General features: G+C 43.7%; 1 long non-coding RNA gene across 1 annotated transcript; it reads right to left on the bottom strand.

The window, feature by feature from the left end:
• Positions 1-1,248: 1,248 nt before the first annotated feature.
• LOC142768576 (uncharacterized) lies at positions 1,249-21,229 on the bottom strand. Its single transcript, XR_012885344.1, has 2 exons — positions 21,071-21,229; positions 1,249-1,506 (listed from the first exon to the last, which is right to left on the bottom strand). It is a non-coding gene; the product is annotated as an uncharacterized LOC142768576 (long non-coding RNA).
• Positions 21,230-25,408: the final 4,179 nt, after the last annotated feature.

Here is a 25,408-nt window from a genome sequence, read left to right as displayed (position 1 = left end):
ATCGCTTCATCATTTTGCAGAGAAATGCTAGTTGTGAAACAGTTGTCGAATGCGTTTTAGCACACTCAACTTCATATCTTTCTAGCGTACAATTGCTTCTGATCTTCTCTTTTTTAGACCCAAAGGCCACACACCTTTCCTTTTTACATAGTACGAATTGCAAAATGTTTGTCAATTGATGCATCTTTACGCAAACACATAAAAACAAATTAATAAATTCAAGTTGCAGTGAAAACACAGCATGTGTAGAATAAGAGATACTTCATTAAATACCCAGAAGAAAAAAAGACGTACTTAAATAACTACAAAACAAACATACAAATGGGAAATAGCAGAAATTGCACGTACTACTGCAGAATTGCCACACGCAAGTAAAAATAGATCTGCTGCGAACTGTCACCGCACAAACCCCAAGGCATGCACATTTTGCTACCTACTGGGCCTGTATTTTATAATCAGACAGGTTCCACGTCTGGACGTCGGGCAAGTGAAAAGTGTCAAGAACCTTTATATTTCATCATCATCATCAGCCTGACTACGTCAGGTGCGGGACAAAGGCCTCTTCCATGTCCTGTAAGTCAACCCGGTTCTTCCCCACTCAAGTTTGTGTAACCCTAACACGCTTGCCTTCTCTGAAAATCCAGTCAGTTACCCTTAATGACGAGCGGTTATCGTGCCTATGCGCCATATGCCGGGCCCACGTCCATTTGTACTTCTCGATTCCAAGTATGACATTCTTAACCCTGGTTTGTTCCCTGAACCACTTCGGTTACACCTATCATTTTTCGTTCAATCGCTCACTGCGTCGTCCTTAATTTAAGCTGAACCCCCTTTGTAAGCCTCCAGGTTTCTGTTCCACATGTAAGTACTGGCAAGCTGAAGCTGTTATATACCTTCCACTTGAAAGATAGTGGCAATCTACCAGTCATGATTTGAGTGCTTGCTGAATAGGCTCCTCCCCATTCTAATTCTTCTAGTTACTTCAGTCTCGTGGTTCAGCTTCGCGGTTACTATCTGTCCTAAGTAGACATATTCTTTTACCACGTTATGAGCACTATTACCTATCTCGAAGCGCTCTTTCTTTTCGAGGTTTTTGTACTATACTTTTGTTTTCCGCAAATTATTTTCAAGACCTCCCCTGCTGCTCTCTCCACAAAATTCGGTATTCATGAATTGCAAGCTTCTTTTTTGTTTGAACACAAACGACCAGTTAATGATTAAATTTCTAAATGATAATATGAGAACACATAAAACGCACACAAATTCTGTTTACTCTCACAAAGAAATGAAAAAAAAAAACTCTTGACTCTTTGAACAGTCATGCTACTTGTTCTTGGTGAAGATGGTGCAAATTTTTCTTCATGTTGTTGTTTTAGCCCGGCACATCCGCAGGTTCCCAGGTAAACATCTCGGTCCTCACCTCATTTCTTTGTTTTTATCTTTCTTTTAAACATGGTATTTAATTTTTGGCGTAGAACCCTGCTTTGACTGCGTGTCAGAATGAACCTGCAACAAGGGAAAGTAAAACAATCAGCACACTACATACGGCGCATTACTTTCCAAGATTTTTAGTACGCTTTTATCTACCAATCTGACAATGTGACTAAACGCATGCCAAAGTTGAGGGCTTCCGAAATTTGGACCATCTGGTTCTTTTATGTACGCTAACATTGCACTGCCCAAAAGCCTCAAGCATTTCGCCTTCAACGAAATGCGACCACAGTGGTCAGGATTGAACCGGCGATCTTCGGGTCGGCAGCCAAGCACCATAACCGCTACACCGTTGTATACTCTGTTCCAGAAGTTCCGTGCAGCCGAGCCAAGGCTACACGACCTTCGAGCGCAGGTTGTTGCGAAGCGAGATGTAGTGCCGCATATACTTAGCCCGTTGTTCGTCCTCGTGAGTTTTGCAAGTGGTCTCGTCAGAGGATTTTTACTTGAAGGCTTCTCTGCGTGTTCTAGCTGTGATTTGTAGGACGATTTTGTCGCATTTTTTGTAGAAAACAATTTGTGTGGCTCCATGGGGCTGAAGAAAGAGTTCTTGCTTGTACGTGTTATAACATGCAAATGAAGAAAGAAATAACGCTGTTGTGGGTCATGTGTGTTATGTTTTTACTTACAAAGTAGGAAGGAACGGTGGGACACTGCCTAAGATTTTATGCGTAGTCCGCACAGCATGAGTGTCCACAGAGCCGCGGAGCACCCACTTTTGGGTTTTGATTAGTCCGCGGTGGTATATTTAATGCGATATCGTTCCCGGATAAGATTTTACGACAAGAAAGCGAAGCAGTTGGCTCAAAATTTGTTCGGGACACTGCGTAAGGAGGGCGGGAGAAATGCAAGCATGAGCTCTCTCATTAAGAGAACGGCTGCGGTAACCTACGTCAACGAGCGTGCGCTGTACAAAAGAGTAGCGGAGCACGATAAGCACGGTGAGGCACGATAATAGCGGCAAGGCACCAGCAACAGAGCCATGACTTCGTATCGAACGCGAGCGGCTTTTCGCATGTCCATAGGCATGCGTATACGAAATCTGATAAAGCGTGATGCTTTCATATTCAATTTGGCTAGTGCAGTGCTTTCCACGTAAACGTGAGCGACTGAACCCTATCCCTCAAATGTCTGCGTGCAAGTATCCCGAAGACGCGCGCTTTTACGGTGCTGAGGAGAATATTTAACCACTTTCACAATTATAGCTCATCTCACTACGCAGTTGAGTGTCTCGAGACGCTCGTGCCGCTTTCGCAGCAGCGCACGTCGCTAGCAGACGACAGGGCGTGGATGAAAACTCTTAAATGTGCTCACCCTTCTGATTGGTTGAGAAAGCCTGTAGCTTCCACAGTGCCGAACGGAACTTTTAAAACAATAGTAGACTGAAGACCTTTATCTTTAGCCTAATCTGCTATATTTACTGCACAGCTAATCGCAATGTCCTCCCAAGTGGCACCTTGCAGCACACCGAAAATATACAGGCCAGATGTAAATCATCTCAAGTGCTTACCTCAAAAGCCCTTTCCTCAATTTGAAAACAAATGGTTATCAAGTTGTCTACAAGACCCCCATAAGCAATACTTTTGTGAGAATGCCCACTCCAACTGGGTGAAGTGGGTAATCCGCTTAAAGGTGGTGCACTACCACTAGCACAAGTCTACTAAGGAGACTTCGCATTTTTGCATAGTGCTCAATGAAATTAGAACTAAACGTCATAGTTCTTACTTTGACCACAGTTCAAACATCAGTAGCATGAAAAAAAAAGCTTGAGCTAGTTTGTAAAGATTCCATTTAAAGGATGTAGGCATGTTCAACACAGACAGTCTTCAGCGCCCGTTGTTTTGTGTCAATGTTTGCAGCCTACTTTTTGTATATTAGGTGAATATAAGCAACTCATCACAAGCCTTCATTCAACACTGCTCTCGTGCAGCCTCGAAACTTATATTGTATAATGCCACAGTGTTTAAAAGGCCCTGTAACGTTTTATGTTTTCTTTTTTAGCCTTCTTTCGCGAGTGGCAGGGGCATATATATGTATGCATTGAAGACTTTATTCTTTATTCACGCGCTAACACTTTAATATCAATTTGCATACACAGGGGTGACATGATGCGCTTTATTTAATACCACGAAGTTCGATCACACTTTAAAAGGCCGAGGCCGAGGAATGGAGCCCTTATCCCGATTCGCACGTCCAATATGCGACGCTCATCTTGCTACCACGCCTCTCGCTCTTTCTCTGATTATGCATTGGCGGTTAACATGTACAGATACTACTGCAGGTTTTGTTATTAAAGTTATCAGGGATGTTAGTCGTCGGTGAAGAGATGTACCTAGCGTCAACGAGGACACATATATAAACATTAAAGGGGGATAGCGGCAAAACACCAAAACATACATTCGGCATACCCTCATTTATCAATGTACAGTAAATAAAAGTTTTGTTTTACCTTCACGTTTTACTGCCGTTCTAGCTCTAACTTCCAAGTAACCATAAGCACGGCTGATCAGGTTTATCCGAGACTAAAGTGGAAACAATTATCGGCGTTTCAGAGTGGAATAACTTAGGCATCAAAAATGATTCGTCACACTCATGGGCTCGTATTAGCTTCGACAGAGCAGCGGTGATAATATACAATATTCCAATAATTTTTTCACAGTCGATGAAAATCTTGCTTGTTTTTATCCGTAACTGCATCAACAAGTCAAGGCAGAGTAATATCGTGAACAAGTGACGTAATATTATGGGGCACCTGTGCAGCGCTTGCCTGCTCTGCAATACTATAAAGCAAGACGCAAAAACGTCGCATAGGCGACCCACACCGAATTGAACCTACAAGAAAAATCATCATAGCAGAAACGTTGGCGAAATTTCACTATGTTCTAACATTGCCTCTTAACATTTTTCTTCTCCCGTTAGAACATAAGTGAGTTATTACTCTTGTGACGAAAAACTTCGTCTTACTTGTTGGTTCCCAAGCCTGCAGCCTAGAGCGACCACTGTAAAAATTGGGGGAGGGGTGAAGCTGAGCCCTCTCAATATTTCTCAAAGGGGGGCGCGCACCCCTTCCCCCCACCCCCGGCTGGTATGCCAATGGGCAAAACCATTTCTTGCGAAAGTGACGCTGTCAGCAGCCAGGACATCCAGTATTGGACGACGAAGGAGTGGCCGGAAATCTCCGTGAAATTTCTCCAGTGTAGATCTTCAACGCCTGGCGAGACGTGAAGACGGACACAGCGGTCAACTGCTTCCACAAGGCAGGATTTGAGACGGCGGAACTTGGAGAAACTTGTGAAGACGATGACGTCGAGTGCATAAAGGACGCGATTCGCGAGTTGTTCCGCGTCTAGGCAGCAGTTCCACACGAAGTGTCTGCGGACGATTTCATGAAAGCGGACTGCAGTGTCCAGGTCCTTGCCAACGTCACACACGAGAACATAGTAGCTGTGGTCGCAGAGACCTAGGATGGGCAGGCCGTCAGCTCATGTGACAAGGAGGATTGTCCGGACGAGGTTCTGGTTGCACGCGTGTATTACGGCACTGAAGTGGCGGCAGAATTCGGCGTCATTCGCCGTTGTATCGGCCACGTGGAGAGAACCGAGCTGTTGCACCTTGACATCTTTAATATGATTGAGACTAGTGTCTTGAACATTTCAAAAACAAAGAAGGAGGCTTAGATAAGCATCTTCTTTAATGCAAAGAAATTATTCTGTTGCGGGGCGTGTGTGCAATTCGTTGACATTCTTGGAGGTACCTATTGTATAGGTGATGATCTTTTATTTGTAAGCTCTCGAGTACTTGATTTTTTATCGAATTTTTTATATACCGAATTATTTCACGATCCCCTTCGACTTCAATATAATTTTTTTCGACTGTATATAAAACAATTTCAGTGCAAGAGCAAAACAATGTTTGTGCTATTACCATACTTGTATGTTACATGGCTGTGAGCTAACTCTCTTGAATTGCATATGTCGTAATTCTACAAATTGCTGAAGATATGCTCTTATAGAACAGTTTCGTGGCATTGAGAGCGCTGCACGTAGAGGGGTTTATGACCTAATTGTCCTGTTTCTTACAGCGATAGCACAGGCTCTAGTTATCGGACCTTACAATCAAAGATCGTAGCATTTGCTCTATTGATCACAGCCTTGAATATAACTTAAACATACCCGCAACTATAAATATTTATATGAAACATAAGATGCGATGTTTCCGCCATAATTTCCGGCACGGGGCACCTACGGTATAAATTCGGCTGCTCCAATCCAGTACGGCGTTGATGTGAGAGTTTGGCGCAACAGAGGTGGTTAGGCACAGGATGGAAAAGGTAGAAGTTCGGCGGACAAAGTTGCAAATGGCGCAGCTGTTCCACCTCTGCCTTTGTAAATGCAAACTGTGTGTGAAAAAAACGCAATCTCCACCTTTTCTTTCCCTGTGAATTGTCGTACAACTGGGAAGTAGAGGAATTGTGGAATAATTGACATTTGGGTCCAATTGGAATTGGTAAGGCATATTTGAAATGAGTAGACGGTGGAAAGTAGCCACGGCGTCCTTTTTCTTCTCTCAGAAGCGTAAAACTGAGGGGCAGACACTGTGTCGCTTTTTGCTGACAGGTGAAATATTATTTTGCGTTTGTTTATAGATTGAAATATGCACCACATCACACCCGAAGAATAAGCTGTCTACCTAAGTATTTCAGAATGCTTGCAGACTTTCCTGACTATATCCTTTTTTTGCGTGCCTTGATTCAAAATTCATCGCATCCTTGACTTGTGTAGTTCTCATCTCGTTTAACAAAGGCCGCGCTAAGGACAATTGATTAAAATTTAATCTTCAACCTTTGATTATGCATAATTCAAATTTGCCCTATTTTCGCGCTTTTACTGGGTATGCCACGAATGCCGTAACGATGGGTTATAAGAATCGGCCCACACTACAGCTTTACTTTAAAAAAGAAAGGTCCTAAAGTCAATAAATAAAAAGTTATTCAACAAGTTTGTTAATTTGTTTTGTCAATGTCATTTTATGCGCAACAAAGTATTTTTACCTCGACAGAGTATGTGCGCAAAAATGAGTGGTGCATTCCTGTTCAATTTTTTTTTAATTTGCATTATCTAATAGAAGAACACCCTTTAGGACTAGGGCATATCGAATAACATAAATCAAATTTTAATGTCTCGATATGAGTGACCATATACGAGGTTTGTTAAAGTATCTGACCTTTGGTCGAAGAAAAACACTGTCATAATCTGAGCGTTGGGAACCCAATCCCCCTCGAAGTACTCCCTTTGGGAATCTCTACACTTATCCCAGCAGTGCTGCCATTGTTGGGAGCATTCTTAGAAGGCCTCTTTCGGAATAGAGTTTAGCTTAGCTGTGATGGCAGCCGTAATGTCCTTCCTTCTCTGAAATCACCCCCCTTTCAATGTCCTCTTCATTTTGTGCAAGGGCCAAGTCACAGGGGGCGATAAAAGGAGAATGAGGAGCCCGTTGAACTTAAGCAGTTTGTCTTTTCGCCGAAAAGCCGGTACCAAGCGTGAGTATTACGCGGGAGCATTGTCGTGATGAATGGACCATCTTCGTGTGGACCACAACTCTGGTCTCTTGCGCTACACAGCATCACGTAGGCAATGAAGGACCTCCCTGCAGTACTTTTTGGGATTGACCCTGTGGTGCGTACTCGTGGTGTATCACACCGCGGGAATCAAAGAAAGCACTCAGCATCAATTTGACGTTACTGCGCATTTGGCGGGCCTTCTATGGTCTTAGTGTTGAGAAATGCTTTCATTGTGATGACAAGGATTTGGTTTCCGGGTCGTACGCATACATTCAAGACTCTTCATTAGTGACACTGGTGTTCATGAAGATAGGGTCACAGTTTTTGAAATCTAGCATGTCCTGTGAAACTTCAACACGATATTGCTTTTGATCCAACGTAAGCAGTTTCGGCACAAATTTCGAAGCAACACCCTTCATGCCCAAATCTTCTGTCCTAATGGAATGTGCAAAGAAAGTGCTGAGGTCCATCTGCCATTTTCTGGATAGTCACACGACAGTCCTGCATCACCACAGCATTCACTTCGGCAGTGACCTGGTCATTTCGGCGTGTTGACGGCCTACCAGAGCGTGATTCACTCTCCACCAATGTGTGGCAGTCTTTAAACTGGTTGCAACACTCTTTAATCTGTGCGCGGCCCATAACGTCGTCACCGAAATCAGTCTTGATCATTCCATTGGTTTCCGATTGGCTGTCACCCAGTTTCTGGCAAAATTTGATGCAGTAATGCTGCTCCAGTCACTCCATCATTTTCCTGGCAATGAAAAACCAATGAGAGCATTGCACACTACCTCTTTTAAACAATGCGTCCTAGCGATTGACGCTATTGGCAGGCGAGAAGAAATGCACGCATGCAAACGAAGTTCGGCTGATGCATCCGCGTTTGCTTCAAATGCATCAGGTGCTCGCAAAGAAATTATCGGGTCGGATAGTTTTCTAACAGACCTTGTATGAAATTTTGCAATCAGAAGCCTTTTAGTGGATTCCACCAATTTAGTTGAGGGTTCGCAGTGAAATTAGTAGTAAAGGAGGCAAGTCAAAACCCACTTCTTTTTCAGCAGAAAGCTTCCACCGTCGGATTTTTTACATAACTTGTGCCAAGCTGATGAAGTCCATCAGTGCACTATCAGAATATATTTAGGAATTTTTCATTATCCTCTTAAGTAACTATGCAAACCCTTTATTATGAATGATCACAATTAGCTATGCAGGACAAACATTTGATGCATTGCATTGCAGAAAATCTGCAAGAAGTTAATCATTAACATCTTGTTAGCACAAAAGCAGCTGCTATGCTAAGGTTTGTCAAGGCTCCAAATTAAATGCTTTAGGCCTGAAAAAGTAGCATGGATACGCACTAGTGAAAATTGACATCAGCGACTTTCAACAGCCCACCTACAAATGATCAACGCTGCATGCCGACCCAAGGCTATACTAGTGCAAAAAATGCAGCAGGTTTGCTAATAATTGATGCCAGGAAACGCCAAACAGCAATGTGATGAGAACATACCTAGTATTGAACGATGTATCGTGGGCGCAAGTATAGCCTCTCCTTGAATGTCTTGCTCAAGAAGGACCAAAGAGCACAAAGAAAACTAAACCATGATTACAATACGCCCTAACGTAAATATAGAGTGCAGCTGAACTCAATGGGTTCGGACACAGGGTTATCACCATTACATCACTGATAGCACTTAGCTACTTTAATGCCCCCCTGTAAAGTCGTTTGTGCCTCGTGGCGCACGTGTTTCGCGCATAGGCCGCATTTAGGGTTCACAACTATCGAGCGGTAGGTGGCGTGTCGCTCGCGAGCATTTATTACCACGATCATCATTATGGTTTGTGTGATGGTGTCGGCAGTTATGCCAGTCGGCAAGCCTGGGTGGTGGCGTATGAGAGGTGAGCGGTCCTTGCGGTTGCGTAGCAGTTGGCGCGAATGGTCTTTTCTTGCGGTGGACGGCACCGCGGGTCGTCTGCCGTGGGCCCTCGTGGTGAGTCGAGCGTTAGCGGCGCCACCTTCGCACTACTTTGTGTTTGTTAAGTTATTTAGTGTATGGTAATATTGTGTAAGGGCACTTTTGTGTGACCCATGTCACGTAATTGTTTACCACATTGACCTCGTCAATGCCTTATCCTGCACTTCTCACTGCACTTCCTTCAAGTAGCTGACACGAGTGACACATCTAGAAAGCCTTGCTCAGTCTATGGCTATGCGCCTATGACAAAAACAGTGATCTCACATTACGTTGCCAATGTCGGCATAGTCACGGCAACAAACTACTCCTACCCATTACACCACTGAAAAGGGTTTATACGATCAGCAAAAAAACGAAAACCTGCTGTAATAGCTGTTTATTCTCTTGTATTTTTCATTATTACACCATAATACACAAAATTCTTGCAGCAGCATGTACACATCCCACAAGAGTGCAGTCATCATATTATCTTCTAAGGCAGTGACCTCTATTGCAAAATTTTAAACAGGAGGTTGTGCACTCGGCGTTTCCATGCATAACTGGAGTAGTGTGTGGCTTCCGTACCCCAATACAGCCACATATTACTCATGGTGAGGAATACATTTGTTTCGTTTTCGAAAATAGGGAACCCCAGCTTAGTTATAGTACAAAGCAGAAGGTGAACACATTCAGCAAACGCACGTTAGCGCTAGTAGCATGTCTCCTTGTTCAAAGATTTAAATGAACCGCCCCAGAGGGCAGGGCCGTTTTGTAGCAATAAAAGAAGCAAGAATACTATGCCATGTGCCTAAATTTTCTGTGTTTGTAGTTTTACCAAGGACGCTGTGTTCTCTCCCTTCAGTTACCATCCTAATCTTCAGCATGTGGAAATTGATGGCTGTCTGGTCCAAGTTTCAAATTTTCAAGTGAAGATTTTGCGGAACCATCACAAGCCTATCGCAAACTTGTGAAAGTCTACGACATTTTTTCTAGCAAAAAGGTAGTCACTGACAGAATTATGCATGCCTCTTCGTAAGGCATGAGGCAAGCCGATCGTTTATGATGACGAGAAGTGGTTTTGGGTGTTGGGGTTAGATGAACAAGCGGAATGAGTGACACAGAGATGACGAATGCCATCAAAGCTGCTTTACGAATATTGAAGGTGCCGTGTATGCCGTCACCCATCAGTGTGCGAGAAAAGCCAAGCTGAGCTTAGTAGAACATACACGTGGGTCCACAAACTCTACAATTGCATGAATAGAACTGTACTTGTACGCTTAAACACGTGGCATCACAGACACAATGCCTTGTAAACATATCGGTGAAAGGGGGTGGTGGCTAACAGCCCTTGTAAAGAAGTTTGCGCTTCGGGGCGCACGTGTTTCGCGCATAGGCCACATTTAGTGTTCACAACAATCGAAGGGAAGGTGGCGTTGTGCTAACGAGCATTTATTACCACCATCATCATCATCATGCTCAGTGCAGTGGTGCCGAAAGTGATACCTAGCGGAAGGCATGGGTGCGGGCGATGAGAGGTGACCGGTCCTTTCTGGTGCATGGGATTGGCGCGAACGGCTGCCTCTTGCGGAGGGTCTGCGGTAGACGGCACCGTGGGTTGTCTGCCATGGGCCCTACTGGCGAGTCGAGTGTTGGCGGCACCACCTTCAGACTACTTTGTGTTCGTTATGTTATTGATTATATGGTAATATTGCGTAAGGCTGCTGTAGCGTTTTCACAATCGAGGTATAATAATTAGGCTAAGAATATCGTTGATCTAAAAGCAATTAAATACACGTGTTGTTTTGATTCGGTTCAGCTGTGTTTGCCTTGTTCCTTCACTGCGGGAGTTGTGCGGTCTCGCCTTCGAGACACCATAACATCCGCAAATTCGCCGTAGACAGTTGTGTCATTATCTGGTTCCTACTTTGTAACAGACATACTCTCGTGGTAAGTTGAGCTTTAGCTTAGCAGCGGTCACAATCTACCAGTTGACATCAGGTTACCTAATTATGTGCTAAATCAAGGGCGATATCATAGACTTTGTTTGCTGCCATGAACATTGTACCGTCATGTGTCGCAGTCACCTTGACTGTTTTGGTTCCGGCAAAACCAAATCTCGTGAGGGAGCTGCCGGTAAGGCGCACAGTGACCGTAGTGGGCACAATTTAAGCGCCAAGGTCTGACGTACACATCCACTACATGTGCAAACGCAAGCATCTCTTTTAGGTTCAGTGCTTGCGCATTCTTGTTCCCCCTTGTACGTTGTGCACATTCGGTCGTTGTGGGTTCTAACAAAACTTTTCTGCATCGTATCACAGCTAAACGAACACTGCAATTACAGCTCGTTAATGTACGATACGCAAAATTTTCTTTAGACTCAAAAAACTTAGAGTTATTGGACATTTAGGACTCCATAATTGTGCTGTCAGGGTTCTAGGAGCACTAATGCGATTTCATCAAAGATTTTTTGGACAAACGTATGCCCGAAAGTATGATTTTCGTACTAAATCCCTCATTTTGTACTAAATCCCTCAATTTTGGAAGCTGACATGTTGAAGTTTGCGTTTGTTTGGTATTTAGTTGCTACCATAGCTGTGTGGCTTCCCGGATCGGAAGACACACAAGCTTCAAGTATCGGAGGCCGTGTCCAAGCTTGTCTGCAAAACTGTCGTGGGGACGCACCTTTTCTAACATGGGTGTCCCTTGTCAATTTGTTATTTAAATGCGTTACAACAGAACTACGATTATACGTCTCCTGGTTTCGCAATGGACCACATTTTATGACGAATCGGTTTTTTCCCGAGAAAGTTTCTACAAAAATAATGTATTTAGACACCTTGTTTTACGACGCAGTTCTACGCCAACCTTGCACCTTACGAAGAGTTTCATATTCCATCTGAGAAAAAAAAAAGCACATTTACTAAATCAAACGTCAACCAAATGTTCGCGAGTACAAAATATTAACTTCCGTTCCCCTAAGTTGACGATTGGAAAAGTTGAAAGTGAGTCATGATATCATCTTCGAATTGAGAATTATTTTAGAAATTCATGCGCTTCTACATAAGCTTCAACCATCCACATACATATCCGGGTACGTTACCTAGTCAAGCTCCATCCGCACAGAGTATATCAGCGGGATGAAAAGCTGATATTCCTTACTTTTGGTATGTATAAACGTTCCCTGGTCAAATACAGCTGATCTCCGGCCTTTGTCGCATTTGCAGCCATAGGCTTGCACGCGCACAAGGGCACGACGGAGCTGTTTACACCGTGAATGATTACTCCCACTTGACGTTCAAACTAACAGCGCGACATTACCAGTTGTAGTTCACTAGCCAACAAATCGCAACGCGCCCAGCTAAGCCACAAGCGAAGGCACAGTATGCAAACTCTTGGTCCGTCACCATTATGTTGATAGCAATGACGCCGTGCTCGACTCGTCCGACGGGAGGCTGTTCCAATGTGGTTTTGGTTGCACACGCAGGCTATTTTGAGACCTTGTTTATTGGTAAAAAGATGCGGGCTGTATTCAATTTTTACTAAGTTGAGAATAAAGATTCGCTCGCACCTCTTTAAACTAGTATGTAATGCTGCCATTAGCTGCCACTGGCAACAACAATTTAATTCACTTTCGTGCAGAGGCACAACGTCCTGCTGTGAGCTTATTCAGGCAGTCTGTACCTGTTTTTTGGGCAAGGCTTATTGTCGCTGTCTATCATCTTAGTCTTTCGATTATGGTGTGCCCGCTTAATTATACACAATGGCATTGCGTGATCCTCTGAAAGTCATATAATCCGAGTTCCACTGTATTTATAAGGATTAGAAGCCAAATGAGACGGCAGTGGTCTCGGCTCAGCCTCTCATTTGCCAAGCAAGGAAAACATGTTGAACAGCCATTACCAGCATTGATGTATGTAGATATATAGTAACAATGACCGACAAAAAGATCTGCAGGGATTGATAGACAACAGTGGTAATGAGAGAGAAAGGAAGGTTAGATTTGAATTTCCGATAGAAAAGATGAGCTCGGCAGATGGCCACTGCAAATAGCCCCGAAAAGAATGGCCACCGCAGCATTGCGCCCATTTCGCAGGCTCACCGAGTGAGGAAGAAGGACGGTTGCTTGGGCGTCAGTGTAATAGCACCGACGCGGAGGCGTAGCTCCAAGCTTTAGCCGGCCGCGCAAGCTTCGTATAGAACGCGCATCTTCGTGAAGTGTGCAATGAGTTTCCTGTCAGAAAAAACATCGTCACTATTCCGTTTGCTACCTCGTCCACAAATTCAAAAGCTTTTCAACTTTCTGCCTTGAGCTTTTGGCTTTGCTGCCACTAAGCGGACTTGCACAAGCTCGACTCATTTTGGCGTTGCACGTGCAAATTTCCGTTTGAACGCGGCTTCACGCAGCAGGTTACATTGGCGCAACATGGCGCTATTGGCACAGCACTTCAGTCCCTTATTGTACCATGTACGCTGCTTTTGGATCACTGCTTGAGTGTGATCTTTTCAATAATAAATCTTCAGTTTGCCTTGTACAAACTTCTAACGACAACATGCCGAACGGTAGGCTAAGCCTAATCACTGTTTGTGCTTTTCGCAGGCGGTCGCGGGCAATCATATTGCGGTTTTGTACGGCATCGACGTAACTCTTTTCTGTGGCTCTACCTAAGGCAAAAGGGGCTTGGGTGGCACTTGTAACACTCGAATGGTGGTTAGCAATTCGATTGCAACTTCATGTATATGGGGTGCGAGCCCTCTAAATCGAACGATCGGTGCCGTTCAGCGCGATATCAATCTATGTTGCCTGCAACGTAATAGCTGAATTTCCGTGAAAGCACTGTCTTTTTGTGGTTTTATTCGAAATTATTTAATTGGCAACACGGGTTTTCAGATTCTAATTTATTTTTAATTTAAATGCATTGCTTTCCTCGACTTCCCGACTCGGGAGACTGCATGCTCAACAGGTTTTGCACTAGTGGACCCTATGAAGAAGGGTGTTTCAGCTGCAGAGTGGATATTCGTGACTTCGGCAATGTATGCGTTATCAACGCTTTGTTGATATAAATAAAATTTTCGGGAATTGCACTCTGCTTTCTACAACCTAGAATCTTAAACACTCTGGGCAACTCTGTGCAAATTTATTCAAAAAAAAGACTATTTTGTCAGTCGTGCCACAGAGATTACTAGCGTTGCGCATGTTATCTTTCTTTCTCTTTTTCTTTTCTTATCCTCGTGCTGAAATTGCGTTGAACACGTTACGAATGAGCGTATAGTGTGTATGTATTCCTGTTTATATATACTTGTGTATCGAGTATGAAAGTGTAAATCCATGAAATCCACATTCTCGTTCGTAGGCACATATTATTTGCGTGAATTTATGAATATGTCTTGATGCATACAAGTTTTTTTGTTTTGTTACAGCAACTGTATTTTGTATCGCGTAGTACTGTGTTTTTAATGTGTTGCGGTTATTCTTTCTCTTAGATGTGCTGCTGTCATTTATGAAAAAAAGGGCAGGACCTGTGTCAACTTGCATTAGCTTTTAGTACTGTTTTCTCTTTTTCGAATGGAAAATAAATCTGATTTATTGAATGAATGATAGCTGCAATTTCAGGCTAAGAAATTTACATTCTCCGCCAAGCATTGATGGCGACGTTGGTGGCTACGCCAACGAATTTTTGTCTTAAGTTCTCTCGTCTCGCCAATAGATATCCGCTTCAATCAGCGAACCAATCGGCGCACACCGTCGTTACTTTATCTGGTTGATAGCATCTCACAAGCGTAGAACGGGTGCCTAGAATAATTCAAGTATATTATCAGCACTATAGTTGGGGTCTGCACGCTTTGACTTACGTAGAAAACTTCAGGTGACCAACGTGGGCTGCATTTCTCTCCAAAATCAGCACACCTGAAAAACAATTTTATGTTGGCTGGGCATTTTCGCGCAGTGTGGCGCAATTTCAGCAAAGTTTTTTTCGTTTTGGCACAGCTGGGTTCAACAAATGGTAATTGCATCAAGTTGTTGCAAATGGCGCAGCTGTTGCACCTATGCGCTCGGAAAACTTGCTAGCGATAGCCAGGTTTGGCAAGAAAACATGGCAGCCTATTTTCTTTGAGAGCTGTCAATTTTGAAGCAACAAAAGTACACTTCTTGTGCATCTTGATGAATTAGAAGTTTCATTAATTTGAAGTTTTTTGTGGTTCCAATGAACATCGCTTGAATGATAGTTGACCGTACACAAATATTTTTGCCACTGAAGAAGACCTTTTGAATTACGCGCGAAAGGTTAGGTTCTCCCATATCACTTTGTTGTGGGACATGGTTTCTCCCAGCATTGTAGAGAGGAGCTTCAAGAAATTGGGGCATTCAAAAGTGCTTGATGGCACTGAGAATGACGAGCTTTTGGAAAACGGTGACACAGCGGCCGCGAGGATTCCCCATCGGACATCTCAATCTGGGATTCTGAATAGATCACGTGTGACTAGTTTTTGCTGGTTTAGATCTGTGCTAATACTGTGAACCAAAGGAGTACACTTTATTTATGCTTCAATTTATTTTAAGTTTTTTATTTATATATTGCCTGTGTTGGGACCACATTCGCTGACACATTTTTTGTACTCCAAAAATTGGGATTTACTGGATATTTGGACTTAATGGAATTCGGACTTACTTCACAAATGCACTGTCAAGATTCCCATGCAGTAATGCACTTTCGCAACCTATTTTTCTAACGAAATAATGTTTCAAAGATTGACTTTTTAGAATCGGCAATTTTTTCTGAGCTATGCCACTCAATTTCAGAAGCCACCATGCTGGATTTTTGATGGCTTGAGTTCGGCTTGCAGCGGCTTGTTGTGTGGTGTTCGAATTTAGAAGCACGTGCATGCTTCCGATTGCAGAGGTCATGCCTGATCTTCCTTGTGCGCACTATCTTTTAATTTTGGAGACCATGTCTTATCTTCTTTAGCTAGTAAAATGGTAGCAATTATTTTTCAGTCAACCTTATTATCACGATTACTACAATGGTAGGTTTTTATATTCTGAGTGTTTGTTTTTGTGGTCGTCATTGCACATGTCATATTAGTCGTGTTACTAGTGTGCCACGTGTGTTTGAGACGCCCTGCACGTAACATGCTTGTTGCTCTTCTAGATTGCTCAGCAGCACTCCGGGGGGGAGAGGGGGGGAGGGGCACAATGCTTCACTACTGATCTGGGAGTTGTCCTCATCGAAGCGCGTTCAATTACGCAAAAGCAAAAAAAAAAACATTGGGTCGTGGCATCATGGCCCGCTTGACCACATCGGCACACCGAACCCACCAGCACGTTCCCAGCGTAAAAATAAGAAAATAAGTGGACAAAATGTAAAGTAACAGGACTCTTAAACAAGCTTGATTATGTTTCAACGTGCTTGTCAACATGTTGATATGTTTGAAGAGCCATGCAGGGACTGCGTACAGTCCTTTCAGGGCGTCAGGCGGGCGGCCTTGTTAAACATAATTCAGGGGCTAACTCTATTACAGTCCATGCACGGACTCAGATATGCGCGTCCTAAAGCAGATCTTCGGGGGCAGCATTGGTTGCGGTGAAATTCATTCCATCTATCTCAGTTGTATCGAGAGTTGCGAAAACTGCGTAACTTCAAAATGGCGTTTCGCAAAAAAAGATGGGAAAGAGGCAGCACGCTGCTCGCCAGCTCCAGCCATTCAGGAGAGGCCTAATTGGACATGTCCACGAATTGAAGGACACTGCTAGAATTGCTCTCCTGGAACACGCGGGTTTTATCGCAGCCACGAGAGTGGCATTTTCATGGTCGCTGAAGGCTAACATAATGCAAAGTGTCTGTGCAGGTAAAAGAAGCTTACACCTTGTTGTTAAACCAGACCAAACAGGCTAGACGTTGCATGCATCTTTTTGCGACCGGCATGAATTCTTGTTTGCTTGGTTCTACGGAGCCACTATCATTGCCGCCCACAATGGTCAGCGGCAGCGATTCCTAACGCGCTTCCTCACAATGTTACCTTAGCCCAAATAGAACCGAAATTGCTCGTCCCGAAGAACAGCATAAAGCATTGCATTATTTGTGATTTTTTTCCAGGCTTGACCATTTTTTTCGCACTGTTAGATTTCTTAGACTATTTCGCGATCTCCTCCAGTTCTGGAAAATGGGTTGGCGACTGAATATACCATAGAATATAACTTTCGATGCTTTTGTGAAATCTGCGTAATGTGCGCAACCCCTTTTCAGCGCTCTAAAATCACGAAAAAAATGTGCACATATATACCAGTATTTACAGTAATTTTGAAGCAGTGCAATAAAGCCAACATGCACATTGGAATTTACACTGAAAACACAGTAACTTCTTTAGATCTTTTATAGTGAATTATACAATTTCTCGAATACCAGTTTTTTACAGAGTTCGATATATGCAGGCTAGACTGCATTATATTCATACCCTATGAAATAAAAGTGGGTATACTTGCAATGTCAAACCTCTTTTTACTTTTTGTGAAGAGATAACTCACGATTTCTTGCCAGTAGTTGTCCAAGTCCGTAGTCCTCTGGCTTTTGTTCAAGCGGAAAAGCCGATGGCCTTCGTTTTTTTTTCTGGCAGTCTTCACAAATTGACTTGATACCGTACTGTAATAGAGATATCGGTCTTTTAAAAAAAAGCTAGCCAGCCACTTATATATGATACGAATCAACCTGTCTAAGCAACAATTCACATATTATTTAACAGTATGCAGGGGTGAAACTGCCAAAACAAAATGTTGAGCAATTTTCAGACCAGAAAAATATTACTTTTGGAGCACTAAAGTACGAATTTGAAGCTGTATAAAAAAGAAGGCTTACATTTAGAAGAAATAAATGCATGTGTAAAACATCCAACCACCTAAATCATACAATATAAACATAAGCACTGCTATTTCAATAAAAGCAGTATTCTAAAAGCAATCAATGAAGACCACATTAGCATTCTCCATGTGAGTCGAATCCTTTTACTCACTCTGAAAACTCACATGTGGCTCTGCCAAGATAGGGACCTTGACCTTCGGGAGATTCGCAGAACCAAGGAGTAAGGGTGGCGACAAAAGAAAAAAAACTGCCACACAGGTGCGTCTGTTTTTCTTCTTTAGGGCAGCCAAAACGTCATTCGCTTCGCTGCCCCAAATGATGGCTTGTAGCTTTTTTAGACGTCAGTGATCATGCGAATACCCAATAATGCGGCGCATGAGCGCATGGGTAATTGAACAAAATGTGCTGTGTCCCTTGACTGGTGGCAATAGCCCCTTCCAAGTCATTATACACTTTTTTGCGAAGCACCATTGTACGCGGCGAAGCTTGCTAAGCAGCGTTCTGCGTGATTTTTAACAAGGTCAGCCGATTCCCGAACAGCTACACAACCCCCCTCCCCCGTACCCCACTCCCACCTTTCTTCTTCTCTTTCTTTGTTTAGGGCACAACTTCCTGGCTCGCTTACAAGGCACGTTCAACCAGATGAAGTAACAATGCGCACGCCCATTGGCCCGGCGATAACGCCGGATGGCCGAGACAACCCAACTTCAAGACTGAAAAATTTCTTAAGTGTCATTCCTATGGGAACCAACATGGTGGCTGGCAATGACAGCATTCAGAGCACGTCGACGTTGTTCGTGCGCGAAAAGACTGCATACGTTCCTAGCACGCCGTAACCACGTTTGCTGACTAGCAAATTCATATTTTCCGAGAAGCGATGATGGCTAAAGCAATGCCTTTTTTTTCGCATGAAGTTCTGCCGTCTTACCGATAAGTATCCACCGTCGTCACCAGCATCACTTTATCTTATAATTTATCAGGTAAATCGTATCTCGCAATTGTCCTCACCTAATGAGTACATAAATTACACCGTGGCTCAATTGATTAATATGTGAGGTTTAACGTCTCAAATCACCAAATGATTATGAGAGAAGATGCAGTGAAGGGCTCCGAAAATTTTGACAACCTGGGGTTCTTTGACGTGCACATAAATTTGAGCACACGGGCCTACAGCATTTTCGCATCCATCGAGAATTCAGCTGACGCAGTTGGGATTCACTACTGCGACAGCTGCTCAGCAGCACAGCACCTAAGCTACCAGACCACCGGGTGGGGCCTCACACCGTGGCTTAGGGTACAGGTCTGCGCGCTTAGCTTGATTGATGACACAAAATAGAGGGGCCCAATGTGGCCTCCATTCCTCGCTGGAATTAATGCACCTGAGATAATTTTGAGGCAGCTCGGACGTATTCGCTCATCACGGTGTAACTTAAGCGAATTTCACCGGTTTGTTGAAGTTCTCTGCAATAGTAGGAAACTATATTTGACACACTTGGCGCAGTTTTGCACCCCTGAGCATGCCATTGAACCCGTTTCAACAACATACCCTCCACTCAATCTTCTGAGGTCATGATTCACCACTCGAGCAATATTTCAGCATGACAGGTAACCGAAATTACCGAGGAGTTTTGGTTAGCTATTATGGTGCCTCGAAATATATCGCATATATTTTTATTACTGCTACTCTAAAAAACTGTTCAATTTGATATCGAGGAAGCAGTTTTTCAGTGACATGTAACGACAGTGCGATGTCACGGGAAGACAGCAATTCACAACGTTCAAGCAGCAGATCCACTATATTCTCATTGTACACGCAAATAAAGAGTAAATTAACATCCAGTCGCACCGACAGTGACTTCCAATTTAGGCTGTATGCTGGACGCATATGAGCCGACACAGTGGATCTGTGTTGACTCATTCGGATAATGTCCATTGCGATGGGGCTAGCATGCCAATGCTGAGAGACGATCAGATTAAAAGCAAATAAAATATTTCATAAAAGTTTGCTTGGTCCAGTGTGGGGAGTGCGTTAAAGGGACACTAAAACATTGACTGGGTCAAAATTGACAAACGGCACTCTGGGAACTCTAATTCTATATGTTTTGCTATTGTAAGTTCACTATAAGCGGAGAAATTCAAGGTTGATGTTTCATTCCCGGTCGTGAACCCTCTCATGCAGCCCTTAGGGAGGTAAAATGTGCTCCAGGCATCCTAATTGGCGGGAACAGCTTTGCAGCCAGCCCTAGCACACCACACCCCCCAGATATGTGTGGACCTCGTACCTAACAAGACTAGCTCTAAGATTGTGCACAAAGGTCAGCAATTAACCACGTGCTGCGGAGAAGACCATTTGAGACCTTAAACAAGCAAAACCCCGAACGGCTGCATGTCTCAAGCTGACACAAAACAGTGTGACTGGGAAAGCTTCAAACTGAGGCAGTGTCTTCAAACTTAAAGCTTGTTTGCTCGTCCCTCACTTCAGGTGCAGATGCAAGAAGGCACGCATTTCTCACGGCGCAGTTGCACACCCATGTACGCGTAACACGACCACCATAGGAAAAACTAGCGACACCGGATGCACCCCTGTCGGATTTAACAAGAGAAGAAAAACCAAAGCTGCTAGAAACTGGCTGAAAAGGTCACTTTCACAAGTTATACACATGGCAAATATTCGGCAATGGACAAGTATACTGACTACACTCATTTTTCCAAGCTGACACCAAAATGTATCATATGACACGCAAGGGTCGGTGTAACTAAGAAATTATAAACTGACGCATCCCCACGAGTGACGGGCATTTCCCTCAAGTGGGTCACCGAAGTACGCTTTCGCAACACATGCACGTAGGTGTGCACCAAGGTCAGTTAAATATCAATATGTTGCCCAAGCATGCAAGTTCAAACTGATTTTGAAGGTTTATTGGCTAGACAAACAACAAGGAAGTGCTAGGTGGCCAAGAAACAAATCCAACATGTAAAAATCAAATTTCAAATCACTGATGATAGATGATCAACGTGAATAGGCGTGGTAATGAACAATAAAGATTGTTTTCAGTGTCATCAAAATGGCCATGGCCACATATGCTATGTGGCTACCTTCTACCTACCTTCAAAAGACCAACAAAATGGCAAACAAGTTTTTATTTGCTGGGATGTTCAGAATATACCAGAAGGCGGAAAATATACTGCAAAAAAGGAACTGGTGTGTTTACCTTGAAAAGTGAATAGTCACATCCAAGACGAAGCTTACTTGCCACCTCCATGTGGTTAAAGAGGGCCCAGAAATCCTCAACAGTGCCAAAGGAGGCGACTTCAATTTGGTTATCCTCTCAGATGCGATTGTTGTGGTTCTTGTAGTACCACCAGCTCCCTTGATGTTGAGGCGGGTGCTTTATCGCAAGAATTGGAGGATGTGGACGAGAAGCCTTTTTAGCATGGCCAGGCTTGCCAGAAATACTCTGCACAAAATTGAGTTAAACACTGGTTTCGCTTACATTCCCGATTTATACAGGATTGTAGGCACTTAGTGTTTCAAATGACACTACAGTGAAACAGTGAGGTTAGAGCAATGCGCTCGGAGAACTGCTGTAACAATTTTTGCTATTATAGTTCATCAGTTGAAAAAAAAGAAGCTGAGATGTAACAAGATTAGCATACTGCATGTAAACCCCGCTGCTATATTGTCTTAATAATGAGACTGCGTCAACCCCAGTATTTTGTTTTTAGTCTTTTCTGTCTCATGAAGTATCTTTTCAAAGCAAGAATGATTGTTTTGGTAAAATGGCAAAGTTGGAAAAATCCAACTGTAATTAGTTTTCTCTTCAGTGCCACTTTAACCATGCATTGTCACGTATCACGTATTCGACACATACTGAAAAAAGCCGACCAAGCAAGCCACAAAACGTGTTCTGCCTTCGATGCGGCTTGTCGCGTACTCGTAAAATACGCACCTTTCAGCACGAGACATCTCGGCCATCTCATGCAATGTATTTTGGGCTAAAACCAAAAATTCTCAAGCTCATGACGGAGTGCAGAAGCACATAACACAGCTCTCAATTCTTCGTTTCTTTCTCACTTGAGTGACTAATGGTGTATCTTTTATAAAATTTTTTTGGCGTCCACACATCCAAGAATTGTACACATGTCACGTTCTGAAGAAAGTTTATTTCACAATGTTCGCTTTTGTGGTTTGTCGCTAATTCGCGACATTTGGAATTTGAGGCAGTAAGTGGTGAATGCCAGCATGAGATGTTCGTAGTTTATTTATTATAGAGGAGCAATGTCCGCTCAATTCATGGAAAAATAGGGCTTCGCACGTGCTTGCCACTTGAAGATAATAATAACAATAGCTATTTGTACATCGATGGTGATTCTAATGCAGAAGCACGAATTTGCCTTCAGCAAGAAGTGACGATGAAAATAAAGGTGCGGTAAGTGAACCGAGTGCCTCTCTTGCACATGCAATGGGATGAAAAAAAACTGTCAAGAACAGCAAAGACTTCCACCCCGAAAAGACACTCTTTCTTAATAACAATATCTAAAGTCTCGAACAATACTTCAAAACCTTTATTGTGAAACTGTCATTGCTTGAGCAGAGCAAACTTTTTGGAAAGCAATAAAAAATATCCCAACAAGGGGCTGGCTCTGCCTCATGATATGCTAGATGAATATTTTGACGCTGTCACATTATGGCACATTTTCCACTCCCAAAAAGTCTGTTACTTTAGGCAGCGAAGTCAACAGTTCTCACATGGTCCCAGACACGAGGTCACGTGATCACTGTAAAAATTTAAAACAGTTAAATTCGCATTTGAACAAGTGACAATCGACGATCAAAGCCTCTCTTCAAATGATAGATTGATTTGTGGGGTTTAACGTCCCAGAACCCCCATATGATTATGAGAGGCGCCGTAGTGGAGGGCTCCGGAAATTTCGACCCCCTGGGGTTCTTTAACGTGCGCCCAAATCTGAGCACACGGGCCTACAACATTTCCGTCTCCATCGGAAATGCAGCCGCCACAGCCAGGATTTGATCCCGCGACCTGCGGGTCAGCAGCCGAGTACCTTAGCCACCAGACCACCACGGTGGGGTCAACAAAAAACCTCTCTTCAAGGTTTGGCATTGAACCCATCTGTGTATTGAGCCACCTACTGGCTTAATAAGAGCCGGTTGTTTCAGATTTGCAACATACCTAGATGGAGCAATGCATTCAAGCCGCATTTTGGAAAAGAATTTGCAGAATTAAGTAAAATTTGATATTTATAACTGAAAATGAAAACAAAATTTTTAGTGAATCATGCATCAAACAGGCAATGTAAAAAAACATTAGATATCCAAGCTTGGAAGGTTCGAAAACTACTGGGTGGGTTATGAGAGTTTCGAAAGCACAGGACTCCAGATAAATTCCGACTACTTGGGCATGGACTTGTTCCAAAGCCTTCTTTAAAAAGGCACTGAAACAAACATGCAAGGCCGAGATAGCCTGCGGGATCGATTCCAGTGATCATTCGTATATCATCTGCAAAATATCAACAGAGAATATAGCTTTAAAGGTATTTTAATTGATTTTGAAGTTTGCGTGAGCACTTGACTCCATGGCGCCATTGACACCCTGGAAGGGGATCCTTAGCGAACCTCTTAGTTCTCTCAAGTCACCACATTGCAGTCAATAAAACAAGTTATGATGACGTCATAGCCGCCATTTTCTTTCGCCGGGTTTGTTCCCGCTACAGTGTTGTTACCGCAATGCCTTCTTCTGAGCGGTTGGTCGCGAGTGTGTGGCCAACCACTCAAGGTTGAAGGTTTGAAGGCTCTGTGTATGGAGACACTGCAGTCCCGTTTCCTATACAGAAGTAATTCTTGATGTGGAGCGTGCGGAAATGCGTCAGAGTTCTGTGCCTTGACGTGGTCGAGAGCTGCACACACTATGTGGCAATACTTGCACCCGTCGGCTTCTAGTTTTTGGAGCTCTCTCAAACCAAAACCTACCAATAATGAGGGGGCTGTAAATATTTATCTGTCGCATGCTGCTACAAACGATGTGTCGTATTATGACTCATTATCATCATCATCATCAGCCTGACTACGTCCACTGCAGGACAAAGGCCTCTTCCAGGTTCCGCCAGTTAACCCGGTCCTGTGCTTGCTGCTGCCAATTTATACCCGCAAACTTCTTAATCTCATCTGCCCACCTCACCTTCTGTCTCCCCCTAACCCGCTTCCCTTCTCTGGGAATCCAGTTAGTTACCCTTAATGACCAGCGGTTATCATGTCTACGCGCTACATGCCCGGCCCATGTCCATTATGACTAACAGGCCCCAAACAACACTTTGCAGCAGAAAAAACGCTAGGCCAAAGTTTTTGCGTCCGTATGTCATTAACCACACCGCAGGCTTGCTGTTCCATTCTAGCTGCAATTCATTTTTATCGTAATATAACACACTGCTAGGCTCTCACACAGTGAGCAGTAAACTGGACACAAAGGTTTAGAGGTTAACAAATATGACAAAACTTCTGCACTACAATCCCTAACTCTGAGACACGACCTCTTAATTGAACACCAGTGCACACAGCAAGAGAACGCGCCCCGTCTTCTGCAACGCGCATTTGACGTTCATTTAAATAACAAGTTTTATCGCGCAACGCACCGCGGACGACACCAAACTCTCAAGGAGAAGCCACAAATACAGGGGCAAATTTATCCACATAATTTAGTGGTAGTCTGTCAGCAACCACCACGAAGTCTGGCAACTGGAGCATGAGAGGCCGAACAGGACCTTGCCTGCCAGTCTGGAATACTCGCCCAATGGTGCAGGCTTGTGTGCATCAGCCTTGGAAGATGAAATGCCGCTGCCTTATAAGCGACTATAGGTGCTGCAGCGCCGACTAGTTTCATAAAAATATCATCGGTCATGAGGCCTGACACACCGTCGCACATCTTTTCTAGAGATCGCAAGTAGCGTAGAGCTTGGATAGGCGCTGCTCAGCCATCATGTGAAACCTGGACACCTTTTAAGTTGACCTCATTTGCTAGCTTAGAACACACTTCGTTGCTTGACTTGGCTGCATTTGAAAAAAAAAGAACAGCCAATGAATAGTATGCAGGCAAGCCAGTCTTGTATTTGATTATTTCGGGCTCTCTATTGTGACTAAGTCAACCGATTTTGATTATTTCAAGCTGTAAATGGCTTCCAGTAGCATGGACGTATGAGCAGCTGTCGTATGGACAGAGCTATAAGGAGGAGGAGGAAGCAACAAATAGGAGAAGGCAGGGAGGTGTACCAGAAAGACATCCGGTTGGCTACCCTACACTGGGGGATTAGAGAAGGGGACAATAAAGACGAGAAAGAGGGAGAGGGGGAAAAAGGGTGGGGGAGAGACTGACAGTAATTTCACTGCAGAGTGTAGAACTCTACCGCATGTCAGAGGCGTTCACACAAGCCTGTCTTTCTCAGGAAACACAGCAGGGCTTTCACTGCCTTGTGGGCTGTCGAGGCATGTGGACGTTGCTGTAATAGCACCTGCACAGAAAGAGGCCGATCGTCCAGTC

This window comes from Rhipicephalus microplus, chromosome 1, assembly GCF_043290135.1.
Source record: "Rhipicephalus microplus isolate Deutch F79 chromosome 1, USDA_Rmic, whole genome shotgun sequence".
Taxonomy (NCBI): Eukaryota; Metazoa; Arthropoda; class Arachnida; order Ixodida; family Ixodidae; genus Rhipicephalus; species Rhipicephalus microplus.
Note: the sequence above shows the minus strand (reverse complement) of the source record. Positions and strands in the feature narration are given on the sequence as shown.